The sequence below is a fragment of the Anomaloglossus baeobatrachus genome, chromosome 4, assembly GCF_048569485.1.
Source record: "Anomaloglossus baeobatrachus isolate aAnoBae1 chromosome 4, aAnoBae1.hap1, whole genome shotgun sequence".
Lineage (NCBI taxonomy): Eukaryota > Metazoa > Chordata > Amphibia > Anura > Aromobatidae > Anomaloglossus > Anomaloglossus baeobatrachus.
The window spans coordinates 70123125-70145397 of NC_134356.1; positions in this window are offsets into that span (position 1 = coordinate 70123125).

Sequence of the window (22273 nt, forward strand, 5' to 3'; positions counted from 1 at the left end):
GCGGTGAAGGTACAGGGCTCCCGGGAGCGGTGTAGTGGCGCAGCTTGGTGTTAACCCCTCCGTGGGTAGGGGCGGTGTGTCCCGGGGCCCGGTAGTGAGGGCCGGGGTGCAGGGGCAGTATTGCGATGCAGCGCGGTGCGGTGCCTGATGGCACTGGTGTACTCACGATTAAACCACACAGAGTCACTGGTAAACCAAACGGGGTGACGGACGGAGCACGCAGCCGACTGCAGTTTCTCCAGATAGGTTGGCAATGTCCGCCTTTCTCCTGCACCTGTATATGATCTTGGCTACTGTGCCTGGGCACTAGTAGCCCGCTCCCCAGCGTATATGTGTCGTAGGAGCCCGTTTGCCCGCAGACGCTGGCCCCTTGGATTTCTGACCTCTGGCGGTGGCTCCTATACGGACAGGTTGGGCTGTTGCCTTCAATCGGAACTTAGGTGGGAATAAGCCCCTGAGGTCCAGACCGCAATCAGTTGATTTGACTATTGTGGTGGCTTATAGCCTAGTTCGGGGTCTGAGAACACTGCCTGGTGCTCCGGTATCCAGTTAGCTCCCCGGTTCGGTTCCGGCGGGCCACTACCCTGTCCCGGTCCCTTACAGTTCCGCTGGTTATATTCCTGGTCTCCTTCAGGCGGCCACTACCGTCTGTCTGCCTGACTGATCTGGGGTTCTAGGCTCCAACCCAGGCCCCACACAGAACTGAGCTTCTATCTCCTCCAAACTTAAACTTGAACTTTTCTGTTTTCCTGCCTCAGGCCAGCAGACTCCTCGGAGGGCATGTTTATCTGCCTGACTCCGCTCACCTGGTGTGCCTGTCTGACTCTGAGGGAGGCAATCAGGTTCTTTGGTTGACTGTTGGTACCTTACTGGGGTGGGGGTGTATGTGGTGAGTGTAATGACCTGTGACCCCTGGGGTGTCCAGGGCATCACACTTCCCGATTTGAAACACGGGAGTCCGCTCCCGGTCCTTTGGTTGGGAGCCGAGCCCGTCTGACGCTGACTCTTGGGATCTATGGGCCCTGGCGGTTGCCCTATCCTTCTCGATGGGTGGTTGTCTACTTTTCGGGACTTAGGTTGGGACAGGACCTAAAATCCTGCCCTCAATTGGTTAATAGGCCAGGCCGTCGGTGCTGCTCCTGGCTTCAGGGTCCAAGTACCCCCTTTGTGCACACGGTTTCCGGGTCGGTTCTCCGGTGTCGGTACCGGCGGGCTCCAACACTGCCCCGGTCCACCTCAGATCTCCGCCAGTCATCTTCCTGTCTCCTGCAGACTCTGGCTACCGTCTGCCACCTAGCCAGAACGTCAGGGCTCCAACCCCGACGCCTGTCAGCTAGCACCTCCACACTCTTCAACTCCCAACACTCAACTCTACTCGACTCCACTCAACTCCACTCAACTCCACTCAACTCAACTGACTGTTTTCCCACCCCGGGCTCTCCAGACCCCTGGGTGGGCGTTACCTAACCACGTGGTTCCGCCCACTGGTGTGTTTGTCCTTCCCTGAAGGGGGTGACTAGGGTTTCAGGTCGGCTGATTTAAACCCGTGTGGGATGGTTGTTATATGGGGGCCTATGTGTAAATCTACTAGGTTTTCCAGGGCGTTACAAGGACAGGCAGGCAGACAGGGGCGGGAATAACCAATAATACTCAAACCACCTATTAGATTTTCTTTAGCTGCTATACATCAAATACATCAAGAGGAAACGCGTCAAGCTAAATATATTCTGCACTTGGTTGGAATTACCTTTTTTATGAATTTTGAATAAAGAATTTTTTTATTATGTCGGTGCTGGATCTTCTCTCCTCCTTCCTCCTCTTGGTGTGACTGATCATTCAGCTGTGGAAGCCAAACCCCTTGTTCCGTGCACCAGACAAGAAGTTGGCGATACCTGCTTTGGAGTGGTGAGCTGAACTAAATTCCTTATTTATAAATCAAATAACAGTACATTTCATAAACTTTACTTGCCTGTATTGCAGAAACTATACATCCGATCTCACAACTAAAGGTATGTTTAGAATCAGCCTGATAGCACCAGTATAGTACTGGCTTTAGTTTATATAGGAAAATCCTTGTGGTTGGTCCTCTTTAAGGCTGTGATACATTTGGGCACCATGAATTGAGTGACAAGTTGCCTTTCAATATTAATAATGGCTAAGTAAAACATATTTTTCACACAAAGCAAGGGAAAATTAGTAATTACTCTACAGATGCCATAAATATAACTCATTGTAATAAGATAAAATAATAGGTTCTCATGCAAATTATGAAAATCTTCATATAACACATCATAATATTACCAAGTGTTCTGTGAAATCTCAAACTGAGCTTTGCTATGTTTTACTTAAATAAAGCCAATCTGTATGATAATCTTGCTTAATATAAAACATATTCACACCAAAAGCCATGGAGGTGACAGAGGCATTTAAACCACATACGAGACCATACAAAAAAATCACATTGAAGATTTATGGTTCTGTTCATGATGGGCGACCATCTCTTAAATTACTAAATATAGTTATTATGGTAAAGTGTCAAATAAAGTGCCTGAGAACCCATTACTTATCCATGAGTTATTGGCGACTTGATTATCTTGACTGATGGAGCTGCACATTGCTAAGGGGTCACCAGGGAATGGAGGAAGAAAATTCTGCCTGGATTGAAATCTTGTGGCTCCAGTTCTTACTGAAGCTTTTATGCCATACTTTGAGATGTGAACGGCTGGAGTAACTAGATATTAAAGGACACTTATACTGATTTTATGACTGTAATCTCATATTAATTTTGGACAAGTACAGAAGAAAAACACCTTCCAATTTTAGTACTTGCATTTATGAAAGGAATGATTTTGAATTGAGCCTGATTTTTCTACTAGATTGTTGGAAATTAAAGAAGTAATTTCAAAGTCGAATTTTTAATATTTTTATGTAGGTGGACCAGTGGATAGACAAATCCTCACAGACCATGTGTATATTTAGCTGCTCATGCCACTGATACTTTGAACATATTGTACCCCGATGGTTACCTTTCTTTCTTTTCTTTTAACTGTCTTCATCTCGATCTCGAGCCATGGCGACTTGACGGATAAATGATCTTTGGGAAGATCAATCTTATCCAAGCCTAAATAAGTCCACTAAAGTCTTCTCTGCCGTTGTGTTAATTATATCAAGCCATCATGTTGCTGGTCTTCCTCCTCGCCTTGTTCCTTCTATTTTTCCGACCATCATGTCCTTCTCCAGTGATTGTTCTCTTCATATGATGTGTCCAAAGTCGGCAAGTTGTAGCTTGTTGATCCTTGCTTCGAGTGACATGTCTAGCTTGTTTTTTTCTAAAATTGATTTGTTTGTTCTTCTTGCCATCCATGGTATTGATAACATCCTTCTCCAGCATCACATTTCAAACGTGTTGATTTTTTCTTCTGTCTTGTTTCTTTATCGACCATGTTTTGCATCCATGTGTGACTACAGAAAAGACAAGACTAGTCATAAATAGAGATGAGTGAGTACCAAAATATTCATAATCACTATACTCATAGCGAGTACTTTATAATACTCGTATATTTGTTCCGAATAGCAAGTACAATGTAAGTCAATGGGAAATGCAATTAATTTTCTGCTGGACCCAACCAAAGAAGTCTGGGGGCCTGAGGAAAAGGTTGAAATGGATGGGAAAGTGATTAAACTCAATGGGTAGAGCCTGGAGAATATGTTAACAAAAACTCTCTCTCTCTCTCTAAGGGCTTTATAAACCCAATGACGCTGCGTGGATCGCCAAACAACCAAGATAGCTACAGCATTACTGTGATTGGTTAAGAAGCCCACAGTTCAGTGAAAAAAACCACGGTGTCGGCCGCGCTGCCCAGACTGGAGATGGATATTAATGGTGTAAAGTCTTTTTAGTTAATATTGTTATAAAGTCACTGGCAGCGTGGCTGACACCGTGTTTATTTTCACTGAATTGTAGTCTACCTCTCCTATTGGGAGTTCACGTGGCTGCTGCAGCCAGATCAGGAGTCTGCCATCACCACTGATGCTGCAATACGGGGCTGGTTCTATTCCGTCACCAGGAATCCGGGACCATCCGGCTTGGAGGAGGAGTCACTGTCCATCGCTGGTTCAACGGCTCTGCGCTGCACGTGTCCCTGGATCGTACGAGCAGCTACACAGACAAGGAGTCCTGCGGGACTGACAGGATAAGATCCCCGGCGGTGAGGAACGGTGAGCATTGGAACCCCCCGTCAGCATCTTTAACAGCGTTGTACCTGCTGTACAACACTACAAGGTGAGTGTACAAAAATACACTTCTACCAATTGTTTTTATGGTTCCACACAGGAGTGCCCTCTCTCCCCTTTTTTTTATTATGGTTAAGAAGCCCAGCATATTAATTGGCTGCAAATCAGGCACCATACTGCTGGGCGGGACATACGAATATCGCAAGGCGAGTACACAAAAACTCGCAATGTAACAAGTAACCCAAATACCATAGTAACGATTACACTTGCTCATGACTAGTCACACATTATAGCCACAAACTATTATAGTCACAATTCATGGTTACCAATCACCTCAAATTATGTCATAGAATTTCAAATTGTATGAATTGGCTTCTTGGGTTTGTCTGTGAATCAAGGCAGCATTTTTATGAGCTACTCTAGTTGGATTTTAACGTTAATATGACCCCCAACCTGCACTCGAGCCTTTTTAACTTTTTAAAGAGGTGGATGAACCAGCGTATTTCCCCTGAAGACACCAATTATATTTGTGTATTGTTTTTATCTCTGTGATGATTCACAGAGGTTTTAACAGATTTTATCCTACTGAGGCTGCAGGTCCTGTTAGTTAGACATGACAGCATTAACTGTAGGGCCAGCCCATAGTGGGGAAAAGTGTAATGGACCAGTGTGAGAGGGTTCCTGTTTCAAGGTTAAGTAAGACCTACAGAAAAAAAAACAAGTGTTGGGTGTGTGTGTCAAGTATAAGGGAGCAATTTTATCAAAAAACATTTAGTGGCATGGAGAAAAAAAATACAGGCCAGTGGGTGATACCTGCTGGAAAGAGTCCAGTGCTGGCCAATCGTGGAGGACTTTGGGAAGGAAAAGGATCTGCCAAGCTGAGGACACATAAAGAGGGTGGTAGCTTCAAGAGTGGGTTTTGGAAGGAATCACAGCAAGAACTCTGGGTACAGGGTTTACAGCGTAACTCATTGACCCATATTTCCCTGTATCTGGAAGATGGAGCTTCACTATTTCAGGAAGATGGGGGTTCACTATATCTGTTCTGCCTGTGTAACGTTTCACCAAATTAAAGTGCCGTTGCTTGAAAGCACTATGTATATGCCTCTGTATTACACAGAAGAGAAATTCAAGTGAACTAGCTGCTACAATTTAAACCTAATTTTTTTTTTAAGTAAATAGAATTTAGTTTTTACAAACTTCTCTGGCTTCCTCGTCCTGGGGACTAAAGGGTCTGATGCTCTACAGAGTGAGGCAGACTTGAATTTGAAGGTGTTCACAGTAACCACCTATCCACCACACACACACACACACACACACACACACACACACCCATAGTCCCCAATTTTCTGTAGCGTGTTAAGTGTTAATGAAGCTGAACTCGTCCATGGCTACAGGCACATTCCATCTTCTAAATGGATTCTCCTCTTTTCAGCTTCTTTTATTTGACCCTTACTATCTATTGTTTGATCTCTTGATTTTCATCTCTGGTCTGTCTTCTAATTATCTCTTTTGATCATCTGCCATATCATATTCTGAACCTTTGTGACTACTGATTAGCTATTCTGGCCCCACAACTGACTCGAATTGCTGCCTACTCTGAGATAGCAACCTAGAAATCATACAGAAGCCTTCTTGCAGGACCTTCTTAAATAATATAGAGAGTCCTAGACCCTGCACCTCAGTTTAGCCAGTACCAAACTAACTCCAGCTCAAATGATACAATTCTATCATAATAAATGTTACTCCGCATTATCTGTACCCAGCTTCAAGAACCCAATGGTCACCTAATGTAAATCTGCTTCAGTATAACCACAGTATGTCACGCCAGGGTGGGATGTCACCCAGCGTGCGGTGCTAAGGGAAGGGAAACAGGCACAAGGGGGCCCTGGTGACAGGGAGAGGCGTATGGGAGACTCATCTGAGGCTGAACCCTGCAATCCAGCTAACTTTTTTAAGGAGACCATCAAAGTTTGGAGTGTTAGCAAAATGTAGGTAGTAGATCTTTTCTTCAAAAAAAGAATAATAAGCACAACCTACTGGAAAAAAACCATCCTCTTTAATGGGGTTTTATTACGGGCATAGGGATATTTACCAAGCCAGACGCCCATCTGCTGACAGCTGTTTCAGGATACCCTGCTCTTTGTTATGCTTTCTATTACAAACTTTATCAATCACTGCAGAATATATTAATTAGAGATAAGTAAATTAAGTAAACTGGAATTGAATTCTACTGAAATTTTAGAAAAATCCACCAAAATGCGGATTTTATGTAATTCACATTCCCTTGCAAGTGAACTGGCTGGCCGCCATTTTTCGGAACCGTAAGGGACCATCAGACCATCAGACTCAAAAGCATGATAAATTTAAGATGTAAAAAATAAAGAAATCCTTATACTCACCTTACCGCTCACCTTTCCAACTCCTCAACTCCTCACCATCACTTGACTGGTCCCTGCCGAAGAGCTAAAATCCCCATGCCTCTCACAGTGATGAGCCAGTACTTCTGGATCTGATGAAGCCCAAGGTGGTTCTGCACATACACATGGAAGGTCATGACACATGCAACTTCAAGATCTTCCACGCTCTTGCGTAGAACCCTCCGAGGTCTCATCAGATTCGGTAGTACTGTTTCTCTGCGAGAGGCCTTGAAATTTAAATGCAAGGGCATGGATTATAAGATGCAATTAGGACCAGCCAGGTAATGGTAAGGAGTAGTGATGAGCGAGTACTAAAAAGCTCGGGTGCTCGAGGCTCGGGCCGAGCATCCCAAGATACTCGTGTACTCGGCCCGAGCACCGAGCCCAATGTTATCCTATGGGAGACCCGAGTATTTTTATGAAATGACCCCCGGCAGCATGTAGAAACCCTAAAAATGTCACAAAAGTCTCAGAAGAGTGCTCAAATGACATGGCAACAGCATGGGGAAGACCCCTTGAAGCATTTATCACTCAAAAGTCACAGCTGTGAACAATTTTGTCCACGTTTTACGCCATTTTTACGGACTCACCAGAAAACCTTCAAAAATGACACCAAAATTAATTTTCATGGCGGAAATGTTAAGGGCACATACCCAATAGTGAGATAGAGCTGGTGTATGTTACTTTTGGAGATTACATGAAAGATTTTACGTGAAAACATTGTGTGGCACTCCGATGTCCCTGAGAAGAGACATACATGAAGGCCTCTTGAGTCTAATGTGCCCATTTTGAGGAAGTGAGTCTTTGTAGTATTTTCCTTTGCCAGGGCAGTCCAAAATTGTGAGGTTCACCAATGCCCCTGCATACAGACGTGCATGAGGGCCTGTAAACCTGAAGTGCCCATTGTAAGGAGGTGGGTGTATTGTAGTATAGCCCTTTGGCAGGGCAGCCAAAAATTGGGAGGCTCCACGTTGTCCCTGGATAGAGACGTGCATGAGGGCCTGTAAACCTGAAGTGCCTATTGTAAGGAAGTGGGTCTATTGTAGTATAGCCCTTTGGCAGGGCAGCCAAAAATTGGGAGGCTCCACGTTGTCCCTGGATAGAGACGTGCATGAGGGCCTGTAAACCTGAAGTGCCCATTGTAAGGAAGTGGGTCTATTGTAGTATAGCCCTTTAGCAGGGCAGCCAAAAATTGGGAGGCTCCACGTTGTCCCTGGATAGAGACGTGCATGAGGGCCTGTAAACCTGAAGTGCCCATTGTAAGGAAGTGGGTCTATTGTAGTATAGCCCTTTGGCAGGGCAGCCAAAAATTGGGAGGCTCCACGTTGTCCCTGGATAGAGACGTGCATGAGGGCCTGTAAACCTGAAGTGCCTATTGTAAGGAAGTGGGTCTATTGTAGTATAGCCCTTTGGCAGGGCAGCCAAAAATTGGGAGGCTCCACGTAGTCCCTGGATAGAGACGTGCATGAGGGCCTGTAAACCTGAAGTGTCCATTGTCAGGAAGTGGGTGTATTGTAGTATAGCCCTTAGGCAGGGCAGCCAAAAATTGGGAGGCTCCACATTGTCCCAGGATAGAGACGTGCATGAGGGCCTCAAAACATTGTTCCCATTGCAAAGGAGCGGGTCTCCTGTCGTTGTAATGTCCATTCTGAAAGAATGGGCGAAAAAATTTACCACTGGGGGTATACCTGAAACAAAGGCCTAACTATTGTAACGGTCATCATGGTGGCGCATGAGGAGAAGGAGGAGCAGTCCAGCGATTATCCAAAGTCTAGAAGTGTGTACCCATGGGTGAGTGGAGGTACATGGCAAATTCCCGTTACAAACTTTTAAATTCCGCTCTCATTTGCTGGTGGTGTGGTGAAGTCTGGCCCAATCCAACCCTTGTTCATCTTGATCAGAGTCAGCCTGTCAGCATTTTCAGTTGACAGGCGGGTGCGTTTATCTGTAATGATTCCACCTGCGGCACTAAAAACACTCTCTGACAAAACGCTAGCGGCAGGGCAGGCCAGGACTTCCAAGGCGTAGAGAGCCAATTCATGCCACGTGTCCACCTTGGATACCCAATAATTGTAAGGCACAGAGGAATGTCAGAGTACAGTTGTTCGATCTGCAAGGTACTCCTTGAGCATCTGGGCAAACTTAGGATTTCTTGTGGTACTACCCCGCACCTCAGGGGCTGTGGTACGTGAGGGGCTGAGAAAACTGTCCCACATCTTAAAGACTGTTCCCCTACCTCTGGCGGTTTGGACTTGTGCCTCTCTCGGCTGTACGCCTTGGTTGTCCACTGATTCCTGACCTATGCCGCTAGCGTTTTGTGAGGGGAATGCTTTGCCTACTTCCGTGACTATGGCCTTCCGGAACTGCTGCATTTTGGTTGACCTCTCCGCCTCGGGAATAAGAGACATAAAGTTCTCCTTGTAGCGTGGGTCTAACAGTGTTACCAACCAGTAATGATTGTCGGCCAAGATGTTCTTAACGCGAGGGTCACGAGACAGGCAGCTTACCATAAAGTCAGCCATGTGCGCCAAACTCTTAACAGCCAGTACTTCAGTATCCTGACCAACACGATGACTGAACATGCTGTCCTCCTCCTCCTCCTCCTCCTCCTCATCTACCCTGTCCTCTGGCCAGCCACGCTGAACCGAGGATATGACTGGTGTGCATGTCATATCCTCAATTTGGCCGGAGAGTTGCTCCATGTCTTCATCCTCCTCCTCGTCATAGTCCTCCACTGCACGTTGTGATGAGACGAGGCTGGGCTGTGTGTTATCACCCACACCCACTACTGTTTCTTGCTCCAACTCATCGCGCTCCGCCTGCAATGCATCATGTTTGTTTTTGAGCAGAGACCGTTTTAGAAGACAGAGAAGCGGTATGGTGACGCTAATAATGGCGTCATCACCACTCACCATCTTGGTGGAGTCCTCAAAGTTTTGGAGGATGGTACATAGGTCGGACATCCATCTCCACTCCTCAGGTGTTATGTGTGGAGTTTGACCCATTTCCCGACGGCTTAGGTGATGCAGGTACTCAACAACTGCCCTCTTCTGCTCACATATCCTGACCAACATGTGCAGAGTTGAATTCCAACACGTGGGGACATCACACACCAGTCTCTGAGCCGGAAGATGCAAACGGCGCTGAAAGCCGGCAAGGCCGGCTGAAGCAGTAGGTGACTTTCGAAAATGTGCAGACAGGCGGTGAACTTTTACCAGCAGATCAGACAGCTCTGGGTATGACTTTAGAAACCGCTGAACCACGAGGTTGAGCACATGGGCCACGCATGGAACATGTGTCAGCTGGCCTCGCCTCAAAGCCGCCACCAGGTTCCGGCCATTGTCACACACGACCTTTCCTGGCTTTAGGTTCAGAGGTGTGAGCCAGTGATCTGCCTGCTGTTTCAGAGCTGTCCACACCTCTTCTGCATTGTGGGGTTTGTCACCTATGCAGATTAGCTTCAGCACAGCCTGTTGCCGCTTCGCCGAGGCAGTGCTGCAGTGCTTCGAGCTTGGGACTGGTGTGGAGGGTAAAGTGGATGAGGATGCGCAGGAGGAGGAGGAGGCTGAAGAGCATGACATTCCGGAGCTGTAGAGTGTGGGTGAAACCCTGACTGAGGTAGGGCCTGCAAACCTTGGTGTGGGAAGGACGTGTTCCGTCCCTCGCTCAGACTGGGTCCCAGCTTCCACAATATTAACCCAGTGTGCCGTCAACGAGATGTAGCGGCCTTGCCCACAAGCACTTGTCCACGTGTCTGTGGTTAGGTGGACTTTGGCTGAAACAACGTTGTTCAGGGCACGTGTGATGTTTTGTGACACATGGTTATGCAACGCGGGGACGGCACACCGGGAGAAATAGTGGCGGCTGGGGACCGAGTAACGTGGGACAGCTGCCGCCATCAGGTCGCGGAATGCTTCTGTCTCCACCAGCCTAAAAGGCAACATTTCCAGCACAAGCAGTCGCGAAATGTTAGCATTTAGAACTGTGGCATGTGGGGCGTTGGCAGTGTATTTGCGCCTGCATTCAAAGGTTTGCTGAATGGATAGCTGAACGCTGCGCTGGGACAAGGACGTGCTTGATGATGGTGTTATTTCTGCGTAGGCAACTGCAGGTGCAGGACCGGAGGAGGCTTGTTCGCAGGCAGCATGGACAGGGGATTGGCTCGCATGCACAACAAGCGAAGACGTAGCAGTGACATCAGCAAGCACTGCTCCTCGACTCTGTTGTACTTCCCACAAAGTCGGGTGCTTGGCTGACATGTGCCTGATCATGCTGGTGGTGGTCAGGCTGCTAGTTTTGGTACCCCTGCTTATGCTGGCACGGCAGGTGTTGCAAATGGCCTTTTTAGAATCATCTGGAGCCAACTTAAAAAACTGCCAGACTCGGGAAGACCTAACATTTGTATAGGCACCTTGTGTCGTGTTGTTGTTCCGAGGAACAGTTGCCTGACTTCTGCCTGGAGCCACCACCCTGCTTCTTACTGCCTGTTGGGATGCTATGCCTCCCTCCCCCTGTGCACTGCTGTCCTCGCTCTGCATATCCTCCTGCCAGGTTGGGTCAGTTACTGGATCATCCACCACGTCGTCTTCCTCTTCCGCACCCTGCTCCTCCTCCTGACTTCCTGACAATTGTGTCTCATCATCATCCACCCCTTGTTGCGACACGTTGCCAACTTCGTGAGAACGTGGCTGCTCAAATATTTGGGCATCTGTACATACGATCTCCTCATGACCCACTTCAACATGAGCTGGCGAGAGGCCAGAATGTGCGAATGGAAACGTGAACAGCTCTTCCGAGTGTCCAAGTGTGGGATCAGTAATGTCCGAGGACGTGTACTCAGCCTTGTGGTAGGAAGGAGGATCAGGTTCTGAAATGTGCGGTGCAGTATCACGGCTACTGACACTTGACCGTGTGGAAGACAGAGTGTTTGTGGTGGTGCCAATCTGACTGGAAGCATTATCCGCTATCCAACTAACAACCTGTTGACACTGGTCTTGGTTCAAGAGCGGTGTACTGCTGCGGTCCCCAAGGATTTGGGACAGGACGTGCGAGCGAGTAGATGTGGCCCTTTGTTGTGGCGAAATTAGAGCTTGCACACGACCTCGGTCTCTGCCTGCACCACCATCACGTCCACTTCCTTGTTCGTTGCCAACGCCCTTGCGCATTTTGCAATGCTGTGCTGACGTGTATTCACTAGACTTGCACACACGTGCGGTTTTTAAATGCAAGCACGGACGCACTAAGAACCTAACAGGTTTTTAGGAGCGACAATTACTGAGAAGTCTGACACTATCTGGACTGGTTTAGACTGTGTACGCCAGCCCCAGATATGATGAAGGCTGGTATACGGTCACCACTAGGAATGGCTATATACCCTGCCTGCCTGCCAGCCTGCCTGCCTGTATACTGCTACAATAGTCCTGACAAGGACTCTTCTGGTCACTAGCCTGTATTTCGACCTGGCTATACCCTGCCTGTATACAGCAACAATAGTCCTGAGAAGGACTCTGCTACTGTACTCCGACCTGGCTATACCCTGCCTGCCTGTATACAACTACAATAGTCCTGAGAAGGACTTCTGGTCACACTGTTTGCAGCCCTGCTACGGAAATAGCTATAAAGGGCCGCAAACCTTTCCCTGAAGCAGCAACACTCTCCCTGCACTGACTGTCTGGATGGCTGTGTGCAGAGCACAGCGCGCCCGCCGGTATAAAGGCTCGGTCACGCTGTGCAGGCCGGCCAATCACTGCAATTCCACAACTAACAGGGCTGTGGCATTGCAGTGGTCTTCCAGCCAATCCCTGCATGAGGGCTGGCTCTCAAAAGAGCGCCAACATGCAGGGATGAAGACCACGAGTACAGCACGAGTATCGCGAGATTACTCGGTCCCCGCCGAGTAGCCCGAGTACAGTGATACTCGTGCGAGTACCGAGTAGTAACAAGCATACTCGCTCATCACTAGTAAGGAGTTAAATCACTAGAAAGTTGAACAGTAAAGTGAGTATAAGTTTTTTTTTAATTTTCACACAATACATTTTATATTATGCTCTTGAGTCTTGAGAGAATCCAGGTAACAGGGAATTTGAAATTTTGTTTGTTTGGCTCATATTTAATATTAATAATTTTTATCACATTATTTGTAATTTATTATTTCTGAAAAATTTTATTCTGCTTATGTTTTCCATTTACAATTATTACAAGTCTATACTATTACTTGCATTACTTTGAGTCCAAGAGTATGCATGTCTTTTTTTGTATGTTAGAGTAGATAATTTGAGCGTGAATAGTGTTGCATTGTATAAAACATATGTGATTGGCTTCCTACCTACCGTGTTTCCCGCAAAATAAGGCCTAGCATGGGTTCTTAGTAAGGCTTAAATATAAGACCTACTCAGAAAATAAGCCATGGTTGCTGTTCAATAATGAAGTGTCCATGCAGCTAAAAAACTTAGAGTACTGCAGGATACTTCATTATAGAAAGCAGACACCCCGAAAAGAGAGAAGAAAGAAGAGAGAAGACCCCACAATCATGCTCACCAGAATGCTGATTGGGAGCAGTGGAACACATCAAGGACCTACAGCAGAATGCACAACCACACACACATCAGATCACACACACATGAGATCGCACACACACAAAATCACACATCAGATTGCACACACACACTCACCACATCCAGCAATGTTGATTTCTTCTGGGCAGCATAAGGACCAGCGTGCCAGGACCTGCGTTTGGAACGCATAAAGGACCCAGTGGTGGAACGTATCTTTGAGACAACAGAGCTGAGAGTCGCCTGCTGGCTGGAAGCAAGTGGTATCACCAGATGTGGTGAGTGTGTGTGTGCACGATTGTATGTGCGATCTCATTAGTGTGTATGTGTGTGTGTGTATGTGATCTGATGTGTGAGTGTTGGCTAGAAGAAGGAGTGGACAGCGTGCAGCATACCTGCTGGGAGTGCCCACCGGAGATAGCAGGAGGACCAGGGAGCCACGCAGAGGCCTGGGGTCTGGTAAATATGACGATCCTGTGAAGGGGATCTGCATTTTTTTGGAGGGGTAAACTTTCCCCCAACCTTGTTTCCCCGACAATAAGCCCCACCCCGAAAATAAGACCTAGCGCTTTTTTCAGTGCAAAAAAAATATAAGACAGTGTCTTATTTTCCTGGCAACAGAGTAGGTCACCTCAATTGTCTTCCTTCATCCAGAGACTATGGGTCCTACCTTCTATAGGAGAAAATATGAGACGCAATGTAACAAACATCCTACGTCATATTTGTAATTATCTTTCATTAAAACATATGGAAAATATATTGTAATGTAACTGCTCTACCATATCTCAGCATTAGATTTGCCATGTTCTTGGTAAAATGGTTGTGCTTCTTAATGGAATCTTGATCGTATATCAAACGCAGCAAAGTGTATTAATCATATCCGTCACATTGCATTATCCGAACATGTAAAAAGCCCTCGATTTATCAGATGACAATGCTTATTTCTGGAAATGGATTTCTTCCTTTGATATAGCTGATTCACCAGTTGTGTTTCAGATTCAGGAGCTTTTTATTACAATTTCACAATAAAACAGATCTACCATTTATACAAAGGGGACTTAATGAACCTTAGACTTCAGCACTTTTCGATTAAAGGAAAATATACACCCTTCTCACACAGTGTTTATTTTTCCTTAATATGCAGTAAAACCAATGTGCTGTATTAGCACCTACATATCTACATGTTTGCTATCTCCTACCAATATGAAAGAAAAATGTCTAGTAAGAAAAACGAAAAGATTATTAATAAATGAGATTTTAAAGTAATAAAAAAAATCATATTATCTGCACACATCCTATGAATTGTGGGGTATTAGCTCTTGTAGGCAATGGCAGGGAAGCAGTTAAGGGGTACAGAGATTTTCAGTCCAAACTCAGTGTTTTATTCACTGGTATCAAAATGAAAAATACATTCTTACATCAGACGAGAATGCAAAGTACAAGTCCAGCTTAACAACCAGCGATCATTAGGGCCTGGACGAGCCATTCTGCTCCCATATGATGTTCCCGCAAAATACGGTTCAGGTTTTCCAGCCAAACGCTAACACCCACACTAAGGTGTAGACATGCGCAAACCCGCAAATGCTCAGGTTGAGCGGATCCTGTCTGACTTAAATAATAAAGTCTAGTTAGTGACCGGACTTGAGCCTGGACACCTAACCCCATATTAGTCTATGGGGACCTGAATATAAGTGATATAAAATGGTGTTAGTAAGGGCTAGGGGGCAGGAAAAGGAAGCAAAATGGGAACTAAAGCAGGACAATTATACTCACTGAGTTTCCAAGTGGCTGTTATACTGCTTCTGCGTCAGCTCATTAAATCTTATGAATATTCACTGCTTCCTCCACCCACTCTCTGTGACACCATCTGTGATTGGTTGCAGTCAGACTGTGCCCTACACTCTGTGCTGCTGTGTGTGATTGGTTGCCTACGCACTAGCTGTCTAGGTCTCAGAAGTGGAGTTTAAAAATAAATAAATAATAGGAAAAAATAGCATAGGATCCCTTGTATTTTGAAGCTCAGCGCAGATAAAGCAGACAACTGGGGGCTGGTATTCTCAGGCTGGGGAAACCCTTGGTTATGGGGCCCTCGCCAGCCATAAAATAGCAGCCTGCAGGTGGTTTAGAATCAGTGCATGCATTAGATGCACCATTACTGGTGTTACCAAGCACATCCCGAATTCTCTGGATAGGTGACATTCAGGGTAATATAAGGGGCTAATGATAGCTGTGAGTTGTCAAAAAAATCACAGCTGCCAGGAGTCTCTGGATTAGTAATGGGTATGGGACTATGAGTCCCTGCCCCATTACTAATTTGTAAATCCCAATAAAATAAACATAAAACACAATGAAAAATCCTTTATTTTAAAAAAACAAATTAATAACCCCTAAACACCCCTGAAGTTCTGAAATTAGCCACACCACAACTTCCCACTATGATCCAAGCTTTGCCACATCTTGAGGTTGCAGTGCACAGTAACATTAGAAAACTTCTGTAATCAAGTACTACACAGTGCGCACATTGCCTAATCTGGTAATTCGGCATTTAGTGCAATGAGTTCATATGAGGTTAGTTCATAGGAGGTTACAGGTGTGGTTCAGTGGGAACTGCCAGCTGTGACCGCAGGTGAACTCACTTGAGGTGAACTCATTGAACTCAGTGAACTCTTTAAACTCAATGTTGGATTATCGGATTAGCTACTGTGCCTACAAGTAGTATTCAACCCCCTGCAGATTTAGCAGGTTTGATAAGATGCAAATAAGTTAGAGCCTGCAAACTTCAAACAAGAGCAGGATTTATTAACAGATGCATAAATCTTACAAACCAACAAGTTATGTTGCACAGTTAATTTTTAATACATTTTCAACATAAAAGTGTGGGTCAATTATTATTCAACCCCTAGGTTTAATATTATGTGGAATAACCCTTGTTTGCAATTACAGCTAATAATCGTCTTTTATAAGACCTGATCAGGCCGGCACAGGTCTCTGGTGTTATCTTGGCCCACTCCTCCATGCAGATCTTCTCCAAGTTATCTAGGTTCTTTGGGTGTCTCATGTGGACTTTAATCTTGAGCTCCTTCCACAAGTTTTCAATTGGGTTAAGGTCAGGAGACTGACTAGACCACTGCAACACCTTGATAGGTAGGCCGTGCTATCCATCTTCCCATGGATGCGGACCAGGTGGCCAGGCCCCTTGGCTGAGAAACAGCCCCACAGCATGATGCTGCCACCGCCATGCTTGACTGTAGAGATGGTATTCTTGGGGTCATATGCAGTGCCATCCAGTCTCCAAACGTCACGTGTGTGGTTGGCTCCAAAGAGCTCGATCTTGGTCTCATCAGAGAGAACCTTGAACCAGTCTGTCTCAGAGTCCTCCAAGTGATCATGATCAAACTGTAGACGAGCCTTGACATGACGCTTTGAAAGTAAAGGTACCTTACGGGCTCGTCTGGAACGGAGACCATTGTGGTGGAGTACGTTACTTATGGTATTGACTAAAACCAATGTCCCCACTGCCATGAGATCTTCCCGGAGCTCCTTCCTTGTTGTCCTTGGGTTAGCCTTGACTCTTCGGACAAGCCTGGCCTCGGCACGGGTGGAAACTTTCAAAGGCTGTCCAGGCCGTGGAAGGCTAACAGTAGTTCCATAAGCTTTCCATTTCCGGATGATGCTCCCAACAGTGGAGACAGGTAGGCCCTACTCCTTGGAAAGGGTTTTGTACCCCTTGCCAGCCTTGTGACCCTCCACGATCTTGTCTCTGATGGCCTTGGAATGCTCCTTTGTCTTTCCCATGTTGACCAAGTATGAGTGCTGTTCACAAGTTTGGGGAGGGTCTTAATTAGTCAGAAAAGGCTGGAAAAAGAGATAAATAATCCAAACATGTGAAGCTCATTGTTCTTTGTGCCTGAAATACTTCTTAATACTTTAGGGGAACCAAACAGAATTCTGGTGGTTTGAGGGGTTGAATAATAAATGACCCTCTGAATAAACGTTTCACAATTTAAAAAAAAAAAATAAAAAAAGAAATAACATTCTTTTTTGCTGCAGTGCATTTCACATTTCCAGGCAGATCTACAGTCCAAATGTCACAATGCCAAGTTATTTCCGAATGTGTAAACCTGCTAAATCTGCAGGGGGTTGAATACTACTTGTAGGCACTGTATGTGCGCACGTTGAGTAGTTGGTTGGAGAAATTTCTCCAATAAGTCTGTATCCCCTGGTAGCAAAACACATTGAAAAACTATTGCGTTTTTGGTGTTTTTCTGCCAGGAGATACAGATTTGGTGCACCAATGTTTGCAACCAAATACTCAATATGTACACATAGCCTAATTTGCTAATCCGGCATTAAGTTCAATGAGTTCACCTCAGTTGAGTTCACTTAATGTCACAGTTAAGGTACGGTGGTAACTGCCACTGTGACCTCAGATAAACTCAATGGCGTCACTGCTCTCACAGCTTCAGCTCCGTCAATGTGTCCCAAATGCCGCATTGATCTGTCCCATTTTCTAATGTGACCGCGTAACATAAATGCTTGTAAGTGGGAGAGCATAAGGGAATTGTCGGGTTCCTTTTAAAGTCAATGGGGATCCATTTAAAACAGATGAAGCATGAAATATATACTTTATACTTCAGTGTTCCATCCATGTTTCATCTATCTTTTAACAGATACATTAGTAGGAGTCAATGGACAAACAAAAATTTAGGCAGTCTACCACCTTCAGTTTTAAAAAAAAATCAAACAACTGAGATGCAAGCTGGAGACAATTTTAATGACACATGAAAAAATGGTTCATTTCTGGTAGATGTAAAAATTTATACAGATGTGTGAAAGTAGCCTAAAACCCAGTAAGGACCCATATATAAGAATTACCATTAAACTGTTACAACTTGGCAGATAACCCATACCCAGGGACGGTTGCCAACTGTCCATAAATTGCGGAACAGTATGTAATAATAGGGAACCTTTTCCCCTGTCTAAAAAAAATGTAAGGTGTCTGGACATTTTTTGAAGCTGAAGAAACTTATACAGATTATTCTGAGTTTAATTATCATCATTTTACAGCTCACATGCATCCTAAATAAAGATGAGTGGATCACTTCACCGACCCTGGTCCACGTCCATGCTCTCTGGATGTGGGCAGGAACTTGGCAAATTTCCTCACTCTCTGGGATCCCAGGCACGGCTTATGATTAGACGGGCTGGTGAGATGTTCCCTTTGTGCCACAAGCAGCACAGATAATATCAGGGCACTCCAATAGATCAAATGGCAAGCCAAGGAACCTGGGAGCTTGGGAAATTCATGCAGCTCCTATCCATGGCCAAAGAGTACCGACCAAGACTTGTGGTTGCGCAAAGTGATCTGCTCATCTCTAATCCTAAATCATCTATTAAGCTCATGGGCTAATGCAGGCATCACACGGTACGATATATTGGGAGATATGTCGTCGGGGTCACGACGATAGTGCCGCACATCCGGTATCATCTGATATATCGTAGCGTGTGACAGCTACGTGCGACGGTGAACGAGCAGAAATACTCACCTTCTCGTTCATCGTTGACACGTCGCTCAGTTTCAAAAAATCGTTCCTCCTCCTGCGCGCCGGTTGTTCATCGTTCCCGAGGCAGCACACGTTGCTCCGGCAATGCGGAAGGAAGGAGGTGGGCGGGATGTTTACGTCCCGCTCATCTCCGCCAATCCGCTTCTATTGGCCGGCTGCCATGTGACGTCCCTGTGACGCCGAACGTCCCTCCCCCTTCAGAAAGTGGATGTTCGCCGCCCACAGTGACGTCGCCCGGGAGGTAAGTACGTGTGATGGGGGGTTAACGACTTTGTGCGCCACAGGCAACTAATTGCCCGTGACGCACAAACGATGGGGGCGGGTACGATCGCTCGTGCAATCGCATGATAGATCGTCTCGTGTGAAGCCCGCATAAGTCTTTGTTTTTACCTAAAACGCTCATCTATGTAATATTTTGTTTTCTCCTGCACTATTTAGGTGATGACAAAGCTTCAAACCATTTGTTCAATAAAGTTATGATTGAAGAAAATGTTTTTCTGACTGTTAAATTGAGCATTTGTTTTTATTTACACTTAAGGCCGCTTTACACGCTGCGACATCGCTAAAGCGATCTGGTTGGTGGTCACGGAATTTGTGTCGCACATTCGGTTGCTTTAGCGATGCCGTTGCGTGTGACACCTTTGAGCGATTTTGCATCGTTGCAAAAATGTGCAAAATCGCTCATCGGTGACATGGGGGTCCATTCTAGAAAATCGTTGCTGCAGCAGTAATGAAGTTGTTCCTCGTTCCTGGGGCAGCACACATCGCTCCGTGTGACACCGCAGGAACGAGGAACCTCACCTTACCTGCCTCCCGCCCCCAATGCGAAAGGAAGGAGGTGGGCGGGATGTTCGTCCCGCTCATCTCCGCCCCTCCGCTTCTATTAGGCGGCGGTTCAGTGATGCAGCTGTGACGTCGCTGTGACGCTGAATGAACCGCCCCCTTAGAAAGGAGGCGTTTCGCCGGTCACAGCGACGTCGCAGGGCAGGTAAGTAGTGTGACTGGTCTGGGCGATGTTATGCACCACGGGCAGCGATTTACCCATGTCGCACAACCGATGGGAGATGATACCCACGCTAGCGATATCGATACCGATATTGCAGCGTGTAAAGTGGCTTTTAGAGTACACTACTTTCAAGCAGAAATCCAGATAATTCCAAAGGGTTTTTGAATTTATTCAGGCTTTCTTTCCCAAACCTTCTAATTATGTGGTATGGGTGTGCCCGGATCTGTGGGGACCTCTGGTGAGTCTGGGACCAGAAGGTCACAACGCCTTATTGTGTCTTACAGGTCTGCAGCTTGTGTTAAAATGTATTTGCTTTCTTTTGTTATTGTAGGGGTTAAGGACTCTTTCCTATCTGACTATCCTTTGGAGCCTTAATCTCATGTGCAGCTCTTATTGACTACTCCCCTTTTCTTTAACTAGTCATGTATCTTATCATCTCATTCCGGTTATAGAATCTGATCATTCTTATGCTGACCACTTTAAAAGGAGCCAGTCTCAGGAAGAGGTCGTGGTAGCGTGACAATTGCTGCAGGGATGTTAGGTGCTTGGAGTGTTTTCCTTTTTGTGTCTATTTCCCCCGTCTGTCTCCCTAATATTGTGTTGTATTATTGCAGTGGTGGGACTAGTGATCTCAACAGCCTTCTCCCTAGCCAGGGTAAGTTCAGGGCAAGCCAGAGCCTAAGCACTTGATCGGCAACAAGGGGAAAAATTCATATAGGGACATTAGTGAGTGCAGGGATCAACCTCAGGTGAGTGTAGGCGGTAATCCCGCTCTCCTCTCCCTAGTACCAGGCCCCACGACTGTATCGTGTTCCCGATGCACCCTGTTTGTTGTGGTGCTTGTCAGGGGTTCCCTTATTCCTAGAAAGACAATACACCATCGGTATAAAAAACAGGTCAAGCAGTCAGACAAGAGTAAAAAAATAACAACATGGTGAAAAAAAAACAGATTAAATCACGTTTCAGCTACACCTTAAGCCTGCTTTACACGTTGCAATTAGTTGTACAATCGCATTTGCGATGTGACACGCCCAGGTTGCATACGGGATCTTATGAGATTGCACGTAGGTCATTCATTTGCTGTCACACGTGCGTTAGTAGTCTATGTTAATTTGAGCAATTTTGTGTGCGATCCTTTAGATCATGTGTTCTGCATTGGGCACCTTTTTTTTTTTTTTATTTATTGACTTGCCAAGCGTGTGTAATGTGTTTCGGGATGCGTTTTTACTATGTCAGCTGCCATTCAGCTCTGCTACATGGCCGCTAACAGCAGACACAGACAGCCATGTAGCAGATCTGAATGGCAGATGACAGCAGACACAGACAGCCATGTAGCAGGGGTGAATGGCAGATGACAGCAGACACAGACAGAGCCGCACTGTCAGAATGAACTCGGGTTAACTTCACCCGACTTCATTGTCATGCTGCGGCTCTGTCTGTGTCGCGTCCTGATTAGCGGTCACCTGTGAAGGGCTCACCGGTGACCGCTAAACTCCTGAGTAACTGAATTGAGCAGCCCTCTCTCATACTCACCGATCCCCGATCCCCGGCGCTGCACGGCATTCACACTGCTCCGGTGGCTTTTACTGTTTTGAAAAAGCCGGCCGCCCATTAAACAATCTCGTATTCCCTGCTTGCCCCGCCCACCGGCGCCTATGATTGGTTACAGTGAGACACGCCCCCATGCTGAGTGACAGGTGTCACACTGCACCCAATCACAGCAGCCGGTGGGCGGGTCTATACTGTGTAGTGAAATAAATAATTAAATAATTTAAAAAAACGGCGTGCGGTCCCCCCCAATTTTAAAACCAGCCAGATAAAGCCATACGGCTGAAGGCTGGTATTCTCAGGATGGGGAGCTCCCGTTATGGGGAGCCCCCCAGCCTAACAATATCAGCCAACAGCCGCCCAGAATTGCCGCATACATTAGATGCGACAGTTCTGGGACTGTACCCGGCTCTTCCCGATTTGCCCTGGTGCGTTGGCAAATCGGGGTAATAAGGAGTTATTGGCAGCCCATAGCTGCCAATAACTCCTAGATTAATCATGTCAGGCGTCTCCCCGAGATACCTTCCATGATTAATCTGTAAGTGACAGTAAATAAACACACACACCCGAAAAAATCCTTTATTAGAAATAAAAAACACAAACACATTCCCTGGTTAACCACTTTAATCAGCCCCAAAAAGCCCTCTATGTCCGGCGTAATCCAGGATGGTCCAGCGTCGCTTCCAGCGCTGCTGCATGGAGGTGACCGGAGCTGCAGCAGACACAGCCGCTCCTGTCACCTACACACAGCAACTGAAGACAGCCTGGCGATCACTGAGGTTACCCGCGGCCACCGCTGTATCCAGTGACAGCGGGTAACCTCAGTGACAGCTCAGCTGATCGCCAGGCTGTCTTCAGTTGCAGGAGCGGCTGTGTCTGCTGCAGCTCCGGTCACCTCCATGCAGCAGCGCTGGAAGCGACGCTGGACCATCCTGGATTACGCCGGACATG